This window comes from Ochotona princeps, chromosome 21, assembly GCF_030435755.1.
Source record: "Ochotona princeps isolate mOchPri1 chromosome 21, mOchPri1.hap1, whole genome shotgun sequence".
Taxonomy (NCBI): domain Eukaryota; kingdom Metazoa; phylum Chordata; class Mammalia; order Lagomorpha; family Ochotonidae; genus Ochotona; species Ochotona princeps.
In genome coordinates this window covers 34,827,752-34,847,791 of record NC_080852.1, presented here as the reverse complement: position 1 = coordinate 34,847,791, position 20,040 = coordinate 34,827,752, and positions in this window count along the sequence as shown.

The window sequence follows — 20,040 nt, the reverse complement described above, 5'->3', positions numbered from 1 at the left end:
CTACAAGATAGTCTAATTTCATAGGTTTAATCCTCTCATTCTGTTTTTTTAAGACTTATTTTGTTTTATTGGAAAGTCAGATATACAGAGAGGAGGACAGAGAGGAACATCTTCCATCCATTGATTCACTCCCCAAATGACCAAAACGACTGGAGCTACACTGATGCAAAGTCAGGAGCCAGGAGATTCTTCTGGGTCTCCCACGTGGGTGCAGGGTCCCAAGGCTTTGGACCTTCTTTGACTTTTGTAATGGCTATCCCAGGCCACAAGCAGGGAGCTGGATGGGAAGTAACGCTGCTGGGACGTGAATCGGCGCCCATATGGAATCCTGGTGCAAGCAAGGGGAGGACTTTAGCTGCTAGGCTACCGCGCTAAGCCCTAATCCTCTCATTTTTTAAAAAGATTTATTTATTTATTTATTTGTAGAGGGACATTGTGACCCTAGAAGGTCAACAAGTACAAGATTACTACTGATAGGATATATATGTATGAAAACAACTGGATGGATGCCATTTGTGTGACTGATAGCATATCAGCTGTAAGAGAACAATCAAATGGATTCCTTTTGTATAACTGATTGGATATAATTTCTAGGAGAACAACTGAATGAGTATCATTGGTATAACTAAATGGATATCATTTGTGTGGGACATGAACTGGCACTCATATGGGATCCTGGTGCCAGCTGGGCGAGAACGTTATTTTTTTATTTTTTGTTTATTTTTATTACAAAGTCAGATATACAGAGAGGAGGACAGAGAGGAAGATTCTCCGTCCGATGACTCACTCCCCAAGTGAGCCGCAACAGCCGGTGCTGTGCCGATCCGAAGCCAGGAACCAGGAACCTCCTCCGGGTCTCCCATGCGGGTGCAGGGTCCCAAAGCCTTGGGCCGTCCTCGACTGCTTTCCCAGGCCACAAGCAGGGAGCTGGATGGGAAGTGGAGCTGCCGGGATTAGAACCGGCACCCATATGGTATCCTGGTGTGTTCAAGGCGAGGACTTTCGCCGCTAGGCCACGCCGCTGGGCCCAAGAACTTTAGCCGCTAGGCCACCGCGCCAGGCCCTAATCCTCTCATTCTAAATAAGAAATGTACCTACAGAGTTGCACAGTTTCTACCAATCCCCAAAGGCTGCATTTTCAGGATGAACTGAGCCACCATCCGTGTCTCCTGAGGGGCTGTTACCTGTGCTTGTGATCTGAATTACGGCGTCGGTGAAAGGACGCTCAGAGCTGATAGTGCAGCATTGTGCGTGGTGCCTTCAACCCTTCTCTGTGGAAACGATTGTAAGTGGCCATTCCAGTTGCTGAATCACACACCTGGGAGTTTGGCAAGGATGAGTCGACAAAGTCCATGAGAAGCACCTCGCTGTTTCTCAGTATTGAAAGATGTGTTCAGACCTTGATTTGAGAAATGTTTACTTGGACTCTGAAAAATGTTTTTAATTATGAACTGTAACTACAGAAGAGGACATTTATGCCGCGACTTGGAAAAAGAATGGCTTTTAGGAAATTAAAATATTGCAGAATGTAGCTAATGTTTCCTCCAAAAAGCCTTTGCCCCAATACCATTTTTTGCCTTCCTCCTAGCTTCATTAACAGTATCTGGTCTGTCCTCGATCTCCAAGGGGTTCAGAATTTAGGGTCAACTAACCTTAGACTGTACAGCTAGATAATTATTCCTTGCATCTGTGCTGACCATGGACAGATGTTGTTCTACTTGCCATTCTCTAAACAACACATGAAAATGACTATGAGGTATTTACATTGGACTAGCTGTTAAAGTAATCTGCAGGTGACTTAAAGGATGGGGTACATGTGCATAGATTTTATGCAAATGCAATACTATTTTATTATGAGCATCAACAAGTTTTAACATCTAGAGAGGGTCCTGGAACGAATGCCCTGTGAATGCTGAGGGACGATACTCTACGCTTCTGGCCCATTCTTCATATTCTGTAAATAAACATAAGTATATACCAATGTAGGGCCCGGTGGCGTGGCCTAGCGGCTAAAGTCCTCGCCTTGAATGCCCTGGGATCCCATATGGGCACCGGTTCTAATCCCGGCAGCTCCACTTCCCATCCAGCTCCCTGCTTGTGGCCTGGGAAAGCAGTTGAGGACGGCCCAATGCATTGGGACACTGCACCCGCGTGGGAGACCCGGAAGAGGTTCCTGGTTCCCGGCTTCGGATCGGCGCGCACCGGCCCGTTGCGGCTCACTTGGGGAGTGAATCATCGGACGGAAGATCTTCCTCTCTGTCTCTCCTCCTCTGTGTATATCTGGCTGTAATAAAATGAATAAAATCTTTAAAAAAAAAAAAACTATTTATGTAAAAAAGTTTAAAGGTGTGACTTTATGGTTTACTATATCCATATAAATACATTGGTATATACTTTTTTAAAAATTTTTTTAAAGATTTATTCATTTTATTACAAAGTCAGATATACAGAGAGCAGGAGAGACAGAGAGGAAGATCCTCTGTCCGATGATTCACTCCCCAAGTGAGCCGCAACGGGCCGATGCGCGCTGATCCGAAGCCGGGAACCTGGAACCTCCTCCGGGTCTCCCACGCGGGTGCAGGGTCCCAAAGCCTTGGGCCGTCCTCAACTGCCTTCCCAGGCCACAAGCAGGGAGCTGGATGGGAAGTGGAGCTGCCGGGATTAGAACCGGTGCCCATATGGGATCCCAGGGCATTCAAGGCGAGGACTTTAGCCGCTAGGCCACGCCGCCGGGCCCATAAATAGTTTCTTATATATTTCCTTGTTTAAGTTCCCTTACAACAACATCTAAAACATATGAACAGTCAGGGAGCTGGATGGGAAGCATAGCTACTGGGACATGGACTGACACCCATATGGGATCCCGGTGCATTCAAGGCAAGGAATTTAGCCACTAGGCCATTGTGCCGGGCCCAAGTTTTTTTGGGGGTTTTGTTTGTTTGTTTGTTTTTTGCAAAGTCAAATATCCAGAGAGGAGGAGAGACAGAAAGAAATATATTCCGTCCAATGATTCACTCCCTAAGTGATCACAACGGCCAGTGCTGTGCTGATCTGAAGGTAGGAGCCAGGAATCTCCTCCAGGTTTCCCACACAGGTGCAGGGTCCCAAGGCTTTGGGCTGTCCTTCACTGACTTTCCAGGCCACAAGCAGGGAGCTGGATGGGAAGTGGAGCTGCCGAGATTAGAACCGGTGCCCATATGGGATTCCAGTGTGTTCAAGGTGAGGACTTTAGCCGCTAGTGGGCCCAAGATTTTTTTTTTTAATTGGGAAGACAGATTAACAGAGATAAAGAGAGGCAGAGAGAAAGATGTCCCATCCACTTGTTCACATCTCAAATGGCCACAGTGGCTGGATCTCAGTTGATCCAAAGATAGGAGTCAGAAACTTCTTTTAGGACTCCCATGCAAGGTCAGGGTCCCAAGGCTTTTGTGTGATTGTCTTCTGCTTTCCCAGGCCATAAGCAGGAAACTAGATCAGAAGTGGAACAGCCAGGACACAAACCAGTGCCCATATGGGACACCAGTGCTTACAAGGTGAGGATTTAACCATTGAGCAGTTGTGCCAGGATCTGATCTTTTTATTGTAAAGGCAAAGTTACAGAGAGAGGAGAAACAGAGACTCTTCCACCCACTGGTCAACTCCCCAAGTGACCACAACAGCCAAAGCTGTGCCAGTCTGAAAAGAGGAGCTTCCTTTACATATTCTATATTGGTACAGGAGCCCAAGGACATGGGCCATCCTCTGCTGCCTTCCCAGGTCATAGGCAGAGAGCTGGATCAGAAATGGAGCAGAAAGGACTCAAACTAGTGCCCATATGTGATGCTGGTGCTGCATCTTAACTTGTTACATAAATGCACCAGCTCCTTGTCCCTTTTTTTAAAGTATTTTATAAGAGGTTTTACATTTTAAATTTCTTTTTTTGTTGTTGTTTTCTTTTTTCATTTTATTTTATATATTTTAAAATTCATTTTTTAAGACTGAAATTAAAAAAAGTTACAGAGAGACAGGGAGAGATGAGAGTTCTTCCAACTGATGGTTTACTCCACAGATGACCACAATGGCCAGGGCTTGGCTAGGCCAAAGCCAGGAACTTCATCCAATCTTCCACTGTATAGCAGAGATCCAAACACTTACACTGTCCTCTAATGCTTTTCCCAAGCCAGTATCAGGCAACTGGATGGGAAGTGGAGCAGCCAGGACCTAAACTGGTGCCCATGTGGGATGCCAGTGTCCTGGGCAATAGCTTTTCCACCCTTGCCACAATGCCACTCTTCTGTAAGACATTTTCCCGTGTCCTGCAGATCACTCCTCTACTCATTATATGAGATTTTGTATATGTTAGCCTTCTACTGATGATTGTCTTTCAAAGTTGTAATGTATAGGAACTGATAAAAGAATTTGTAAAATGTGAATGTAGATGAAGTGAGTGAGGGACTTCACGTAAGCCTGCCCAGAATGAAACCATGGAGGCTATTGTACCCCACCCCCGGCAGCATTTCCTTGACATGGTTATGTGCCAGCAATGCACTGTGCATGGAGTCGTGTTAGCAGCCAGGCAAGGCATGTCAAACCTTCCTCCACTGATGGATGCACAGAGCCTTAGATGGATCCTTGCACTGACCTGGGATGGCATGGGGCTTTCAAATGCATTTACTGCAGCCCAGACTAGCCCTGTCTTACATTTTGACCAGCCCTCGGAAACTGCTGACATCATCCTAGACTCCTTCCGTCCTCACTGCTTCCATCTGGCCGAGTGCTGCAGCCAGAATTTAGAATCCTGACTCACCGTTCAGCCAGCCACGGTGAATGCTGATTACTGGCATGTGGTCCATGCGCAGAAAGTGACTTTGAAAGGGGAAATGGCTTTTGCACAAATCAAAGCCAGTGCAATTTCAGGTCACAGTCAGGCTCCGCCCCCTCTCATCTGTTCAACTGTCTGTCTCTCTTCTGTGATGGAAGCAGGCGGCAACTCTGCAGTCCTGGCTATCACACTGCGGGTTGTACTGGCTGGCACGGCCAGGACGGTTCTTCTGAGCTCAATGAATTGTCCTGCTGAGCTCTGTGGAGGGAGACCAGCTGCAGCTCAACCCTTGCAGGCAGTCTTGGACCAGAGCTCACAGTTCAAACCTGAGCTCTCATCCCAGTGAGTTACCTGACAAAACATTGGCTGGACAGAAACTGTCTTGACTATCCAAATACTGCAAATGCCCCGGATTACCCTTTTAGAAACTGGTTAACAGAGTTTCTTATAATTTCACCACCAAACACAGCAAAAACACAAAGGTAAGTAACAGGATTTCAAAGAACCCAAGATTTATACCTACACCCTACAAATAATGTTAAGCAAAAAAGGCTTGGGGTGCTTTTCAACTTTTTAAAAAAATATTTATTTTATTTTTATTACAAAGTCAGATATACAGAGAGAAAGATCTCCCGTCCAATGATTCACTCCCCAAGCATCCACAACAGCCAGAGCTGCGCTGATCTGAAGCCAGGAGCCAGGAATTTCCTCTAAGCCTGCCACATGGGTGCAGGATCCCAAAACTCTGGGTCGTCTTTGACTACTTTCCTAGGCCACAAGCAGGGAGCTAGATGAGGAAGCTGGGCTGCCGGGATTAGCACCAGCACCATATAAAATCCTGTTGCGTTCAAGGTGAGGACTTTAGAAACTAGGCCACGACACTGGGCCCGCTTTTCAACTTTTGTTTGCACATTTGAAAGGCAGAACCACACAGAGAAAGAAGTACACAAAGAGGATTTCCATCTGCTGACTCAGCTCCCAAATGCCAGGTCTGGGCCAGGCCAAAGTCCTGGTGTCCCATGTGGATGGCAGGGACACAGGTGCTGGAGCCATCATCTGCTGCCTCCCGGGTGCGCAGAGCAGACGTGCTGAATGGCACGTGGAACAGGACTGGTGCCCAAGTATTCACACATGAGATGTGGATGTCTCGATCAGCGTCTTCACCACGGCTACATGTCCACCACCGGCTTTGGATACTTTCAAAGGAAAGTAGACCATGTAGAAATGCTTTGTGAATTGTAGAATATTTTGCCAAGATAAAGACTAAAATTAATTTCTGCCAAAGTCATACCCCTGAGTCCTGTGATCCCTTTTGTACGCTGATTCATGACATAGAAAGGAAAGATTTTTGACACACAAACAATTGAAGAATGATCGCAAGCTATTTTTTTAGATTCTGGTTTTCCCATTTTTTTTTTTTAAGTCCAATTTACAGAGAGAAGGAGGAACAGAGAAAGATCTTCCATCCAATGATTCATTCCTTAAGCAGCCAGCAGCCAAGAGCTTCTTCCAGGTCTCCCACTTCGGTGCAGGGTCCCAAGGCTCTGGGCTGTCCTCGACTGCTTTCCCAGGCCATAAGCAGGGAGCTGGATGGGAAGTGGAGCTGCCGGGATACGAACTGATGCCAAATAGGATCCTATGGAATGCAAGACAAGGACTTTAGCCACTAGGCTGTAGTGCCAGTTTCCCCATTTTATGCAATACTCTCAAGGGACTTAAATTGACATACAATGTTCAAAATTTATTTGAAGGGAAGTTTGCTTTGAGTGACACAAAATTCAACGACAGCTCTAGAAAAGCATAATAGGGGAGGGGGCCTAATATGATCTTTCTTGGTGAGTCCCTTTTTGTCTTTTTAGAATCACATCTGTTTTCCCAGGGACATCTTGAGTCAATCTGGGCTGCTTCCTTGACCTACCCCAATCCATCAGGAACTATCATTTTATTAATCAAAACTTGCCAGGAGAATAATAACTTATACTTCCAGATCACTTTGTTTCAAAAAAGTTTTTAAAGGTTTATTTATTTTTACTTAAAAATCAGAGTTAAAGAGAGGGAAGGAGGGACACAAAGACCAAGATGTTCCATATTCTGTCCACTGGTTCCCTTCCCAAATGGCTACACGGCAGGGGCTGAGCTGGTCCAAAGCTGGGATCCAGGAGCTTCTTCCCTGGGTACAGGGACTCAAGGCCTTGGGCCATATTCCACTGCTTTCCCAGGCTGTTAGCAGGGAGCTGGCTGGAAGTGGAGTGGAGCATCCAAGACTAGAACCAGTGCCCACATGGGATGCAGGCACTGCAGGTAAAGGATTAGCATGCCATGCCACTGTGCCAGCCAAAAAGATTTATTTGAATGGCAGAGATACAGAAAGAGAGAGATCTTCCATCCATTGGTTCATTACCTTGCTGGGGCTGGGGCTGGGCGCGGTTGAAGCCAGGAGCCAGGAGCTTCTTCCAGGTTTCCCACATAGGTGCAAAGGCCCAAACACTTGAGCTATCTTCCACTGTTTCCCAAGCACATAAGCAGGGAGCTGAATTGGGCGTGCAACAGCCAGGACTCAAACCTGTGCCTACAGGAGCCGCCAGTGCACAGGTGGTAGATTTCCATTCTTTGCCACAGTGCTGCCCCTGCCCCATAGCCCTTTGCTGTTTGCACATAAAGATTGTTATCTGCTGTGCTATTCAGAGTGTCATCACTTTTGTTAGCTTGCTTAGTCCTCACAAAATCACACAGATTCTCACACAGTCTCTCTAGGGAATGTGACTTTCATAAGGTGGGATGCATGGGATGCATGGAATGCCTGAGGTGGTATGTGGTGTCAACTCAAAATCACCTCCTATGATAACGTCCCCTCCAGCCATTCACCATGTAATCACCTCGTTATGGGAATATATTAGGACCGATTCCATAAAGGACATGATGAAGGTCCAATTCCTTACCTCATGTATACATACCCTGATTCACCTTATAGTCATTTTAATGTATTCCTATATAAAGGGCCATGTGTAAAGCTATTTTACAGAGGCATGAAAATAAAAGATGAAACAATAGTTTAAGATCTATAATAGAAAAATTATAACTCTGAAAACTAAAACCATATAAAGCCTTTGAAAGCAAATGCTGGGGCCAGCACTACCAGATAACAAGTTAAGCTGTGCCTACAATGTTTGCATTCCATATGGGCACCAGTTCAACTCTCAGATGCTCTACTTCCGATCTAATCTGCTAATGTGCCTGGGAAAGCAGAGAAGGAGGGCTCAAATCCTTGGGACCCTGCATCCATCTGGGAGAGCTGGATGAAGTTCCTGGCTCCTGGTTTTGACCTTGTCCACTCCCAGCCGTTTGGGGAGTGAGGCAGTGGACAGATTCCCCTCTGTGTGTGAGTCTGCCTTTAATACACATAAATGTCTGTATAAAAAAGGTAGAAAATTGTTTATTATTTATTGCAAAGTCAGATATACAGAGAGAAGGGGAGACAGAGAGAAAGATCTTTCATCCAATGATTCACACCCCAAGTGACTGCAACGGCCAGTGATGCGCCGATTCAAAGCCAGGAGCCAGGAACCTCATCTGGGTCTCAAACAAGACTTTGGGCCATCCTTGACTGCTTTCCCAGACCACAAGCAGGGAGCTGGATGGGAAGTGGAGCTGCCAGGATTAGAACCAGTGCCCCTATGGGATCATAGTGCAAGCAAGCTGAGGACTTTAGCCACTAGGCTACCGCAGCAGGTCCTACATGATTCTTTAAAAAAAAAATTATTTGAAAGTTAAATTATCAGAGAGATCTTCGATCCTCTTTGTGAGTGGCGGCTTTTCCCGGTAGGCCACAAAGCTGGCCTTTCACTCGATGTTTGTAAACTGCACAGACTGCACGGTCGAGGGTAGCAAGGTTCACTGAGTTTCACGCTCCTTTCGTCTAGCAGAGTATCTGGAACCTAAGCCTTCACTGAATGAATGAATATTTCATTTTCCTCTTGATGTCACACCTGAGACAGGCCCAAGATTGGTCCACCTTCTTACGAGCCAGCAATTCATGAAACTGCCCTCAAGAATTGCTAAGACAAGGTGTTTCCCACAGGCTTTTCCTGTTTTCAGACGTGCCCGCCCATCTAGATCTGCTTGTGCCAGCGGGTGGCTTGTGCATTATGCTGGCATTGGCAATGATAAAATGAACAAAACGCAGGCGCTCCAGGGTCAAGGTACAAATGAGCAGTCATTAAGGGCAGCCTCTGAGTAATGAGAAGACTGACACTGGGTTCTGAGTTTGCAATAAATATACAGTCGTATTGTACTTTTTTTTTTTTAAAGATTTTATTATTATTGGAAAGCCGGATATACGGAGAGGAGGAGAGACAGAGAGGAAGATCTTCCATCCAATGTTTCACTCCCCAAGTGAGCCGCAACGGGCCGATGCGTGCCGATCCGATGCCGGGAACCAGGAACCTCTTCCGGGTCTCCCACGCGGGTGCAGGGTCCCAAAGCTTTGGGCCGTCCTCAACTGCTTTTCCAGGCCACAAGCAGGGACTGGATGGGAAGTGGAGCTGCCGGGATTAGAACCGACGCCCACATGGGATCCTGGCGCGTTCAGGGCAAGGACTTTAGCCGCTAGGTCACACGTCGCCGGGCCCTGTATTGTACTTTTTAATGATATGGCACTATTCATGTATTGTTATGGCTGTAGCAGAAAATAAGACCTTAAAAAGAATAATCACATTCCGGTCGTATTGATCCTTTATTACAAAGCAAAGTTGCTCCAACATAGTTTTAAAGTTTCATTTTATTTTTAATATTGTTCACATAGTAAAGAGGGATGCCTGCCTATTTCTGTCTTCGGTTAGGTAGGATTAGGGCTTCCAGGTGTCCAATATTTCAATACAACTTTTTTTTTAAAGATTTTTTTATTTTTATTACAAAGTCAGATATACAGAGAGGAAGATCTTCCCTCTGATGATTCACTCCCCAAGTGACCACAACGGCTGGTGCTGAGCCGATCCGAAGCCGGGAGCCAGGACTTCCTCTAGGTTTCCCATGTGGGTGCAGAGTCCCAAAGCTTTGGGTCGTCCTTGACTGCTTTCATAGGCCACAAGCAGGGAACTGGATGGGAAGTGGAGCAGCTGGGACTGGAACCAGCGCCCATATGGGATCCCGGCGCATTCAGGGCGAGAACTTTAGCCGCTATGCCACGATGCTGGGCCCTCAATACAACTTTAAATTCTCCGGATCCGGCACAGTAGCCTGCCTAGCGGCTAAAGTCTTCGCTTTGATCGCGCCAGGATCCCATATGGGCGCTGGCTTTAACTCTGGCAGCCCTGCTTATTCCCAGCTCCCTGCTTGTGGCCTGGGAAAGCAGTAGAGGATGTTCCAAAGCCTTGGGACACTGCACCCGCGTGAGACCCAAAAGAGGCTCCAGGCCGTTTGGGGAATGAATCAACGGACAAAAGACATTCCTCTCTGTCTCTCCTCTCTGTATATCTGACTTTGCAATAAGAATAAATAAATCTTAAGAAAAAAAGAAGAAGGAAATTCTTTATATTGCCTAGAAATCTTCTAATTTTTGTTCACTAATTATTATTTAAACAAACAAACAAACAAACAAAAAAGCCTCTTCTAGCCAAATGAAGCCCGTTTGTAGCACAGATTTGGCTCACAATTCACATTCTATAAATTTCTATTTGTTTTCTTTTAAAAAAAAAGTTATTTACTTGAAAGTCAGAGTTATAGGGCCCAGAACGGTAGCGTAGTGGCATTGTACGTTCCAGGATGCCATATGGGTGCTAGTTTGTATCCTGACTGACCTCTTCCCATCCAGCTCCCTGCTTGTGGCCTGGGAAAGCAGTCAAGGATGACCCAAAGCTTTGGGACCCTGCACCCATGTGGGAGACCTGGAAGAAGTTCCTGGCTCCTGGCTTCAGATCGGCTCAGCACTGGCTGTTGCGATCACTTGGGGCGTGAATCACTGGACAGATCTTCCTCTGTGTCTCTCCTTCTCTCTGTATATCTGACTTTGCAGTAAAAATAAATAAATCTTTAAAAAAAAGAGAAAGATTTACAGAGGGAAGAAGATACACAGAGAAAGACCTTCCATCTGTTGCTTAGTCCCCCCAAGTGACCACAACAGCCAGAACTGAGCCGATCTGAAGCCAGGAGCCTCCTCTGGGTCTCCACGTGGGTGCAGGGTCCTAAGACCTTATACCATCCTTTACTGCTATCCTGGGCCTCAAACAGGGAGCTGGATGGGAAGTGGAGCAGCTGGGACATGAACTGACGAATTCCTGCCGATGCAAGGCAAGGATTTAGCCACTAGGCTATCATGCGGAGCCCCAGATTGGCTTCTTTCACTTCACAATGTGTATCTGCAGTTCCTTCGTGTGTTCTCATGGCTTTGCAGTTATTTCCTTTTGTCAGTGAATAATATCCTGCCATCTGGTGTACTATAGTTTATTGATCCATTCACCTGCTGAAGGACAACTTGGCTGCTGATTATTTTTAAGAGTCAGTGTTCAGTAAAGGAAGATTACATAGACTTCTGTGCCCTCTATTTGAACACTTCACTGGTGTGAAATACACATAACCTAACGCTCCAGTTCATAGTGTGTGGTCAGTAGCGTCCAGCCCATTCACAGACACCCCCGTTACCAGCCATTACCATTACCAGCCACTGCAGCTATGCTCACTTCCCATTCCCCAGCCCCCTCTCTGCTTCTGACTACTCCAGGGCCTTCACACAAGTGGAATCCTTGGGTTTGTTTTCTGTCTGACTTATTTCCTTAGTAGAATGTCCTCTAGGCTCATCGGTGTTGTAGGATCAACAAGAATGTCTTTCCTTTTCAAGTACCTGTCTGCATTGTTAGGTGTTTACTTTCTTTCAAATGAAAATAATACAAGTTCACCCAACAACACCTGTCAGCCCTGATGTAGGGAACAAGTATTCCAAGGCCACTTGAAGGGACAAGAGAACGGGAGAGGAGTTCCTGGCTTGGCTGCCACGCTGCGTCCTGGCTGCCGTCACCAGAGGCAACCTGTTCAGCAACGATGACAATTTGGACCAGGAGCTCAAAGCTCTCTCTATTGACCACTGAGGAGTAGTGGAGCATTATTTAGTTTTCTTTGCCAAAAGAAAATCTAAATTGTGCTGAGTCAGAGCAAGTATAAACATTGTTTGCTTTTAGAGGTTGTTCTTTATCCGGCAGGCTCTCAGAGACTCACTCAGCCCATGTTCTGGAACTGTGTTTCTGAGAAATAAATCCCTATGAGTCTGCACGGTCTGTATACAAAATAGCTCAGGCTCCCCAGGCCAACACAAGGCGTGTGTCTGTCCTGGATTTTATTGTATTGTATCAGTCTTTATAGAAATATGTATTCGGCCCGGCGGCGTGGCCTAGAGGCTTAAAGTCCTCGCCTTGAATGCCCTGGGATCCCATACGGGCACCGGTTCTAATCCCGGCAGCTCCACTTCCCATCCAGCTCCCTGCTTGTGGCCTGGGAAAGCAGTTGAGGACGGCCCAATGCATTGGGACCCTGCACCCGCATGGGAGACCTGGAAGAGGTTCCTGGTTCCCGGCATCGGACTGGCGTGCACGGGCCCGTTGCGGCTCACTTGGGGAGTGAATCATCAGACGGAAGATCTTCCTCTCTGTCTCTCCTCCTCTCTGTATATCTGCCTTTCCAATAAAAAAAAATAAAATAAAATAAATCTTAAAAAAAAACGATGTAGGTTAAAATGCACAAGTTCTGGGCCCAGCATGGTAGCCTAGTGGCTAAAGTCATCATCTTGTATGTGCTGAGATCCTATATGCGTGCCAGTGAGTCCCGGCACCGTGCAAGATCTTTGTCTTTGTATCTTCTTTCCTCTGTATGTCTAACTTTCCAATTTAAAAAAATAATTTTTTAAAGAAAAGTCAGACATAGAGATAGCATGTGGGAGACTGTTGCGGCTACTTGAGAAGTAAACTGGCAGATGGAAGATCTTCCTCTCTGTCTCTCCTTCACTCTGTAAATCTGACTTTCCAATAAATATAAATAAATACTTAAATAATTGTTAAAAAATAAATCAGGGCCCAGCGCTATAGCATAGTGGTTGAAGTCCTTGCCTTGCACGTGCTGGGATCCCATGTGGGCGCCGGTTCTAATCCCAGCTGCCCCGCTTCCCATCCAGCTCCCTGCTTGTGACCTGGGAAAGCAGTCGAGGACGGCCCAAAGCCTTGGGAGCCTGCACCGTGTGGGAGACCTGGAAGAACTCCTGGTTCCTGGCTTCGGATTGGTGCAGCTCCAGCCATTGTGGCCGCTTGGGGAGTGAATCATTGGACGGAAGATTTTCCTCTCTGTCTCTCCTCCTCTCTGTATACCCGCCTTTCCAATAAAAATAAAAATAAATCTTAAAAAAAAAAAGTACAATACGACTGATTATCAGGAGCTGGGGAGAGAGAAAATGGGGAGGTATTACTGCTGTATACACAATTTCTATTTGGAAACTTCTTGTGTGGAGTGATATTACACCTACTGTCATGAATACACGGGCGTGACAGTTGCACACTATTGTAATTAATATCCCGAAGTTGCACACTTAGGGACGGTTTTGAACTATAATGTATTTGACCTCCAAAACCAAAAAGGAAACGAACCGACTGAGCATTGAGTGCCTGCAGCTCTGCGGGATGGAGACTCCGTGGGCTGGTGACTGGCAGGCTGTGCCAGCTGGCTCCGGTCCACCGTCTCCCCCCACCTCAGATCTGTCTTTCACGACTTCTATGTTTTCTGGCCCGGCTTCACTGCGCCTCCTCCTGTCCCGCCTCCTGTGTCTAATTAAACACTGCTGCACCATGCACACCGACTGCCCTGGCCCTCCAAGTTCTCAGCTCTGAGTCATCTGGGCTCACCCAGGACTTTCTACTGAAGGAAAGACTGCAAGCAGAGGCAGGGCCAGCCCCAGAAATGTACTGTGTGCTCAGCAGGAAGGCCACGGGACTGGGCATCCCTGCCACCAGCCCGGTTGGCACCTGCTTCCTCTAACGAAGGACCCGTGGCAGCACTGGGATCTCCAGGATTATTTTCCATTATGGGGTGTTGAATACAAGTTACAGGAGTTGTGGTTTCAGACTAAGCTCCCTCATGTAGCCCCAATAGAAGAGGTTAAAACTCAAGACAGAATCACTCATGCTGAAGTTCCCCATTGGGAAATCTTGATTAAAGAGATAGCAGATAAATTTTCCAAATGGCCCACTTTCAGTTGGCTTGATAATGACATGCCCTCTGCTTTAGTTATTACAGAAAAGAATTAACCAGAAATAATTTAATATTAACAAATCAGCTATTTGCCATAGCAGCAAGGACTGAAACCAGGAGCCAGGAGTGCCATCTGGGTTTCCCACGTGGGTGACAGGAGCCAAAGTTCAGAGGCCTTTATTCGCTGCCTCCCAGGCATATTAGCAGGAAGTTGGATCAGAAGCAGAGGAGCTGGGGCTCAGGGCACACTGATAGATAGGGCGACTGAGTGGCAGCTTAACGTGCTGCCCCATGATGCCTACCCTGAACAGTCTACTTTCGGTTTCTGCTTCCTTCAAGCCCTTCTCTATCTGTAAGACCAAGCTCCTTCTCTGAGACCATCAGAACACATATTCTACGTTATCCAGTGAAGTGCTGCCCTATTCTACAAAAATAGAACTTGGGTAGATATTCGCCCTAGTGGTTACAGGCCAGTTGGGATGTCCACAGTCCATACGAGAATCCTGGACTCCGTATCTGGGGCAGCTCCTGGTTCCAGCTCCCTACTGACGTGCACCCTTGAGAGGCAGCAGGTGATGGCCCAGATGCCTGAGTCCTGCCATTCCTGTGGGATATCTCCCAGATCACACCTCTTTGACTTGGTCCAACTCCAGACATAGAGTGTGTTTTGAGAGTAAGCCAGTATGTGGAAGGTCTTTGTCTCTCAAATACATTTAAAAATAAGCAAATAAATCTTAAGTCCACACTACTGTGCATCACGGAATGAATGACCAGATAGATGACAAAGTCTAACTCTTCCCCTACAGATTCACAAACTAAGAGCCGATGGATGTGGTAAGAATGAGGGAAACAGGAAGTTCTTTCAGGAGCTCCATGTGACAAGTGCTCAGGGAAGCCCCACCAGCCAATGCTAAAAGCACAAGGGAAGTTCAAGCAGAAACAGGAGACCCACAGCATCTCAAAATCTCTCCTCCAAAATATTTAGTAATCAGAGGGACAATCCATAACTTGAGAGTGGAGAAGGCAGCACACATGTCCTTGGTTGTCCAAGCAACCAAGGTAAACATCCCAACAACAAGATCCAATGACATCACCCGCATATGTCGCTCTTCACCTCTGGCATCCTTCCTGACCTTGCAGATCATCAATCTACACAGCAGAACACAGCAAATCCGCCCCCCACAACAACCATGGACAACAGAAGAACTGGGTCACTTAGAAGGAGGAGGGACACAGAGCCTCTTAGAGCCACATGGGCTCCTGTACCAGAAAAGAGGTGCTGCTGGGGAAATGGATGGTGGCTGAGTACACCCTGCAGCTCAGTAGAGCCCGTGGGGTCACGGCCCTGGAAATGCCACAGTGATGAACACACTGAACAGGATGGCTTACATGACTTGAGTGGGCCCCACAATCACGTACACAAAACGCGTGCATCCAGTGCTGTTTTTTTCCCTGATTCTATGATTCTCCAGCTTGAGCTAACACTTTGATGTTCTAAAATAGAATCCCTAAAAACTAGAGAAACTAGTTGAGGTTTTATTTTATTGAACTCATCTATCGCTTCTGGGAACTTGTCCTAAGGAAATATTCAATGATGTAGACAAATACCTAATTGTAAGGTTGGTCACTGCAGGACTTTCACAATACTGAAAAAAGCAAGCAAGCTAAGTATCTAAGGGTAAGAAATTGGCTTTAGATAGATGTATACAACCATATACCTGCATATGTATAAATAAACATAGTATATCAATACATACACCAGCTACATAAATAATGCATATTTTATTTAACTACATTTATATTATATGAATCTCTTCATTTCTACACATGTCATTTCAGAGGCAGAGAGACAGAGTCTCATCCATTGTAACCTCAATTGCTTAACGTAGCCAGAATTGAGCCAGACAGAATCCATGAGCTAAGAACTCAGTCTAAGTGTCCCGTGGGTAGCAGGAACCCAAACACTTGCCCCCTCTCTGCTGCCTCTTAGGATCTGCAGCAAGAGAAAGGCAAGAGGGCTGGTGTCATGGCTCAACAGGTTAATCCTCTATCCCCATGGCACTAACACCCCATATGGGTGCCAGTTTGTATCCCAACTGCTTCATTTCCCATCCATCTCCCTGCTTCTAGCCTGGGAAAACAGTGGAATATACCCCAAGTCCTTGGAACTCTGTACTCACGTAGAGAACCCAGAGGAGGCTTCTGGGTTCTGGCTTTGTATTGGCTCAGTTATGGCTGTTGCAGCCATGTACCCTTTAATTCCGTTTTCTGTGAGGTTTCTGACATAATCCTGTACGCAACAATATGCATAATTATCTCATCATTAGGCTATATTTTTTTTAGTTTTCTAGTATACAGATCTGTGCATGGTCATACGTAACCTGAATAAATTGGTGATGAAATTACAAGAGATTATAATGTCCTCCCTGTTTGCTGATTCATGTAAAGCAGATGACGCATGTGTGCAGGGCCCAGTGCTGGGTGGAAGATCTTATCAGCGCTAGCAGATGAGGACAGCCCTGAGTATTACAGCCAGTGTCCGTGCACTGGGTTTCTACTTGCATGTCCATAAAATCAACAGCTGAGCCAAGAGTGTCCCAGGTCCAGCATGCCAGAGTTGTTTGCCAGGCAGCACACTGAGCAGGCTAGGGGAAGGTAGCCCTTGCGGAGAGCCACTCCCCAATGTGGCGCACAGGAGCCCTGAGGTGTTGCCTGTGGCTTCTGCCCCACCCCACGGAAATGTGTCCCTGTACCAGAAAGATCACAGACCTGGGATTTGCTATAATAGAGATGTTCTGGAGGTTGCTGCAAGTGTGGAGCAGCCATGTGGTGAAGCCATGATGGAGGCAGAAGGGCCACAGAGTGTGTGAGCCAGCGGGAGGGGAGCTGGTTTTCCTGACCAGCCCACCCTTGTGATAACTAACCCACATCTATTCAAAAAGGTAACCAGAGCTATCAGATGCTCTTTTTTTTTTTCAGTGGGGGAGAGGGTGCTTCCTGGGTCTTCATTTTTAAAGAGTTATTAATGTATTTAAAAGTCAGTTACAGAGAGAGAGACAGCCAGCAAGCCAGAAGTGGAAATACAGAAAGACAGAGAAAGTGAGATCTTCCACCCACTGGTTTATTGCCCCAAATGGCCAGAACAGCTGGAGCTGGGCCAGTCCAAAGCCAGAAACCAGGAGCTTCTTCCGAGTCTTTCGTATGAGTGGCAGGGGCTCAAGTGCCTGGGCCATCTTCTGCTGTTCTTCCAATTGCATTAGCAGGGATAAACAGCTGGGACTCAAACTGGTGCCCAGATGGGATGCCAGCAAGCAGACTGACACCTATGAGATGCTTTTATACTGCACAATCTTCTTTTATGTTCAGTTGTTGAAAAGCTGCCTCCATTTCCACATCATTGTCTCGAAACTATTGGAATGAATATAATTTCATCAAATAACTTTGAGAATGTCTTATTTTCTAAAGTTTCTTCTCAATTATCACAATTATAAATCTTTTTTTTAAAACCTACTTACTTGTTAGGCTGAGTGTTAGTGGGAGAGACAGTGTGACAGAGACCTGCCCCATGCTGCTTCATTTCCCAAATGGCTCTGACGTCTAGAGTGGGTCAGGGGAGTGGCAGGGACTCAAGTACTTGAGTAGAAATTACTGACACAAACCCATACCTTGGTTTGCACATGCTTATGACATTTCATCATGGTGGGCATAGATCTTCTGCCCAGACTCAGTATTCTAAACATTTCTGGGTAGGGGTGTCTGCTTGACCTCAGAAAAGAGAACATTGAGGCGAAGGATGCTTTCTTCTGTTGTTTGTGGCCAGAGGAAGGCAGGAAGGAGAGATAGGACTGGAACTTGGCCTGCTGCTTGGTGTTCCAAGGTTACCAGGTGCTCCAGGCTGTTGATAAATTCCCTTGTCCTTTGATACACCCAGTTCCTTTGGGAGTCACTTTTCTTCAGTCCAACAGAACCAGCTTCTGCTGGCTTCCCAGGCACAACAGCAGAAGACGGTTCAGAAACAGAGTAGCCAGGATTTGAACCTGCTCTCCAATATGGTATTCTGAGGTTGCAAAATGTGATACAATCTGCGTGCCAGAGGTTGATCTAGATCCACCCTGTTCTTCCGTCCCAGCTGCCTCAACTGCACCTTGTCTGTCTGGACTTTGCCATCCAACAGGGCTTTCCTTAAGTCTGATCATAGCTCAGTTCTTCCTCTGGCTTCCCCCACCCCTGATCACTGAACTAAATGCGGTCTCCAGCACGGTGAGCGAGGTTCTTGGTAACCCGGCCTCTTTGGCCTCACCAGCTTGATGCTGGCTCCCCCTGCCCCTGTTCTGGGCTTTCCTCATCAGGCTCCGTGGGCACAGACACATCGCACCCTCCTTCATGGAGGGTGGGTTCAGTCCCGGAGCCCAACACCTAAGTCAGCCTGTGGGAGTCACCATCGTGAGACAGAACGAACCACATCACTGCTAGGAGGAGAAAGAGTTTCATCTGGGTCTTGAGGAACCAGAAGGAATTCTCTGGGACCAAAGGAAGCCCAAGGAGGAAAGTGGGTGGGATAACTGGAAGAGGACGTCTGTAACTCTGTAACGTGGGTCACGCTCAGAAATGTAACCCCGGGGGCAATGCCGTGGACAGCCTGACGGCCCCGCCTGCGATGCACTCCTGGATGTCTGCTCTGGGCTCTGCGCTGGTTTACTCAGCTGCAAAAAGCAGATAAGAAAGCAGAGGGCAGGGGAAAGCTCTCTTGTGAGATAAGGGAAAGTGCCTAGCACAGCACAATTGACACCAAAGGTCAGTGGCTCTCCTGCCCCAAGCCACGCAGCTGTAAGGGTCTAGGTACATTCAGGGTTAATGGGATTATTCATTGAAATGCTAGACTTGTTTTATCCTGAGCCGTAAAATCATTACTGATGATTTATTGGTATTGCATTAAATGACTGGTAAAGTCTTTCAATAATTACACCATAGGTTCAAAATCTAGGGCTTTCCTCCTGGGAAATTATTAAAAGTAATTACCTGAATCAGTAGAGGAAAAAAAAGAACCATTTACACAATGATGTTTTGATTCAAAAAAAAAAAAAATATATAGGCTGGCAACATGGAGCAGCAGGTTAAGCTGCAGTGTCGCCAGCATTCCATATGAGCACCAGGGCGAGTCCTGGCTGCTCTACTTGCAATTCAGCTTCCTGTTAACGAGCCTGGGAAAGCAGCAGAGGAGTACCTGGGCCATTGCCAGCCATGCAGGAGACCAAGATGGAGTTCCAGGCTCCTGGCTTTAGCCTGGCCCATGCCCGGCTGGTGCAATCACTAGGGGAGTAAATCAGTAAATGAAAGATCTCACTCTCCGCCCTCTGTGTGTGTGTCTGCTTCTCTTTCTGCAATTCTGCCTTGCAAATAAATAAATACATCTTCTAAATAAGTTTTAAAGTTTGGTGATGGGGGCTGATACTGTTCTGTAGTCGGTAAAGCTGCCTCCCGCAGTGCGACATCCCTTGTGGGTGACATTTTGTGTCCTGGCTGCTCCAGTTTCCTGCTAATGACCTGAGAAAATCAGAGGAAGATGGTCTAAGTGTTTGGATTCCTGTCATCCACATGGAGGACCTGGAAGAAACTCCTGGCTTCCTGGCTTCAATCTAGCCTCGCCCTGGCCATTGCACCCATCCGGGGTGCAAACCAGCAGATGGAAGATCTAGTTCTCTCTGACTCTACCTCTCTCTGTATAAATCTTCAAAGACAGGTTCTGTGACCACAGTACCACTAATTTAAAAAACGAAGTAGGAAAAAAAATGAAGCAAACATTAGCACCCTCAGTATACCGATCATTTCTGCAGTTAAAATCCAGTAGAAAAATGGTAAATGACACAACTGGATGATTTATCACAGAGAACGTTCACAGAAAAATTGTCATCATTGGAGGCATGAAAGTTCAGGCAGTAAGGGGCTGCTGCGTGAGGCTGTTCTTTGGGGAGATGCTGCAGGCTCCGCTCCATGGCAATGAGAGGAAGCAGCTGGTT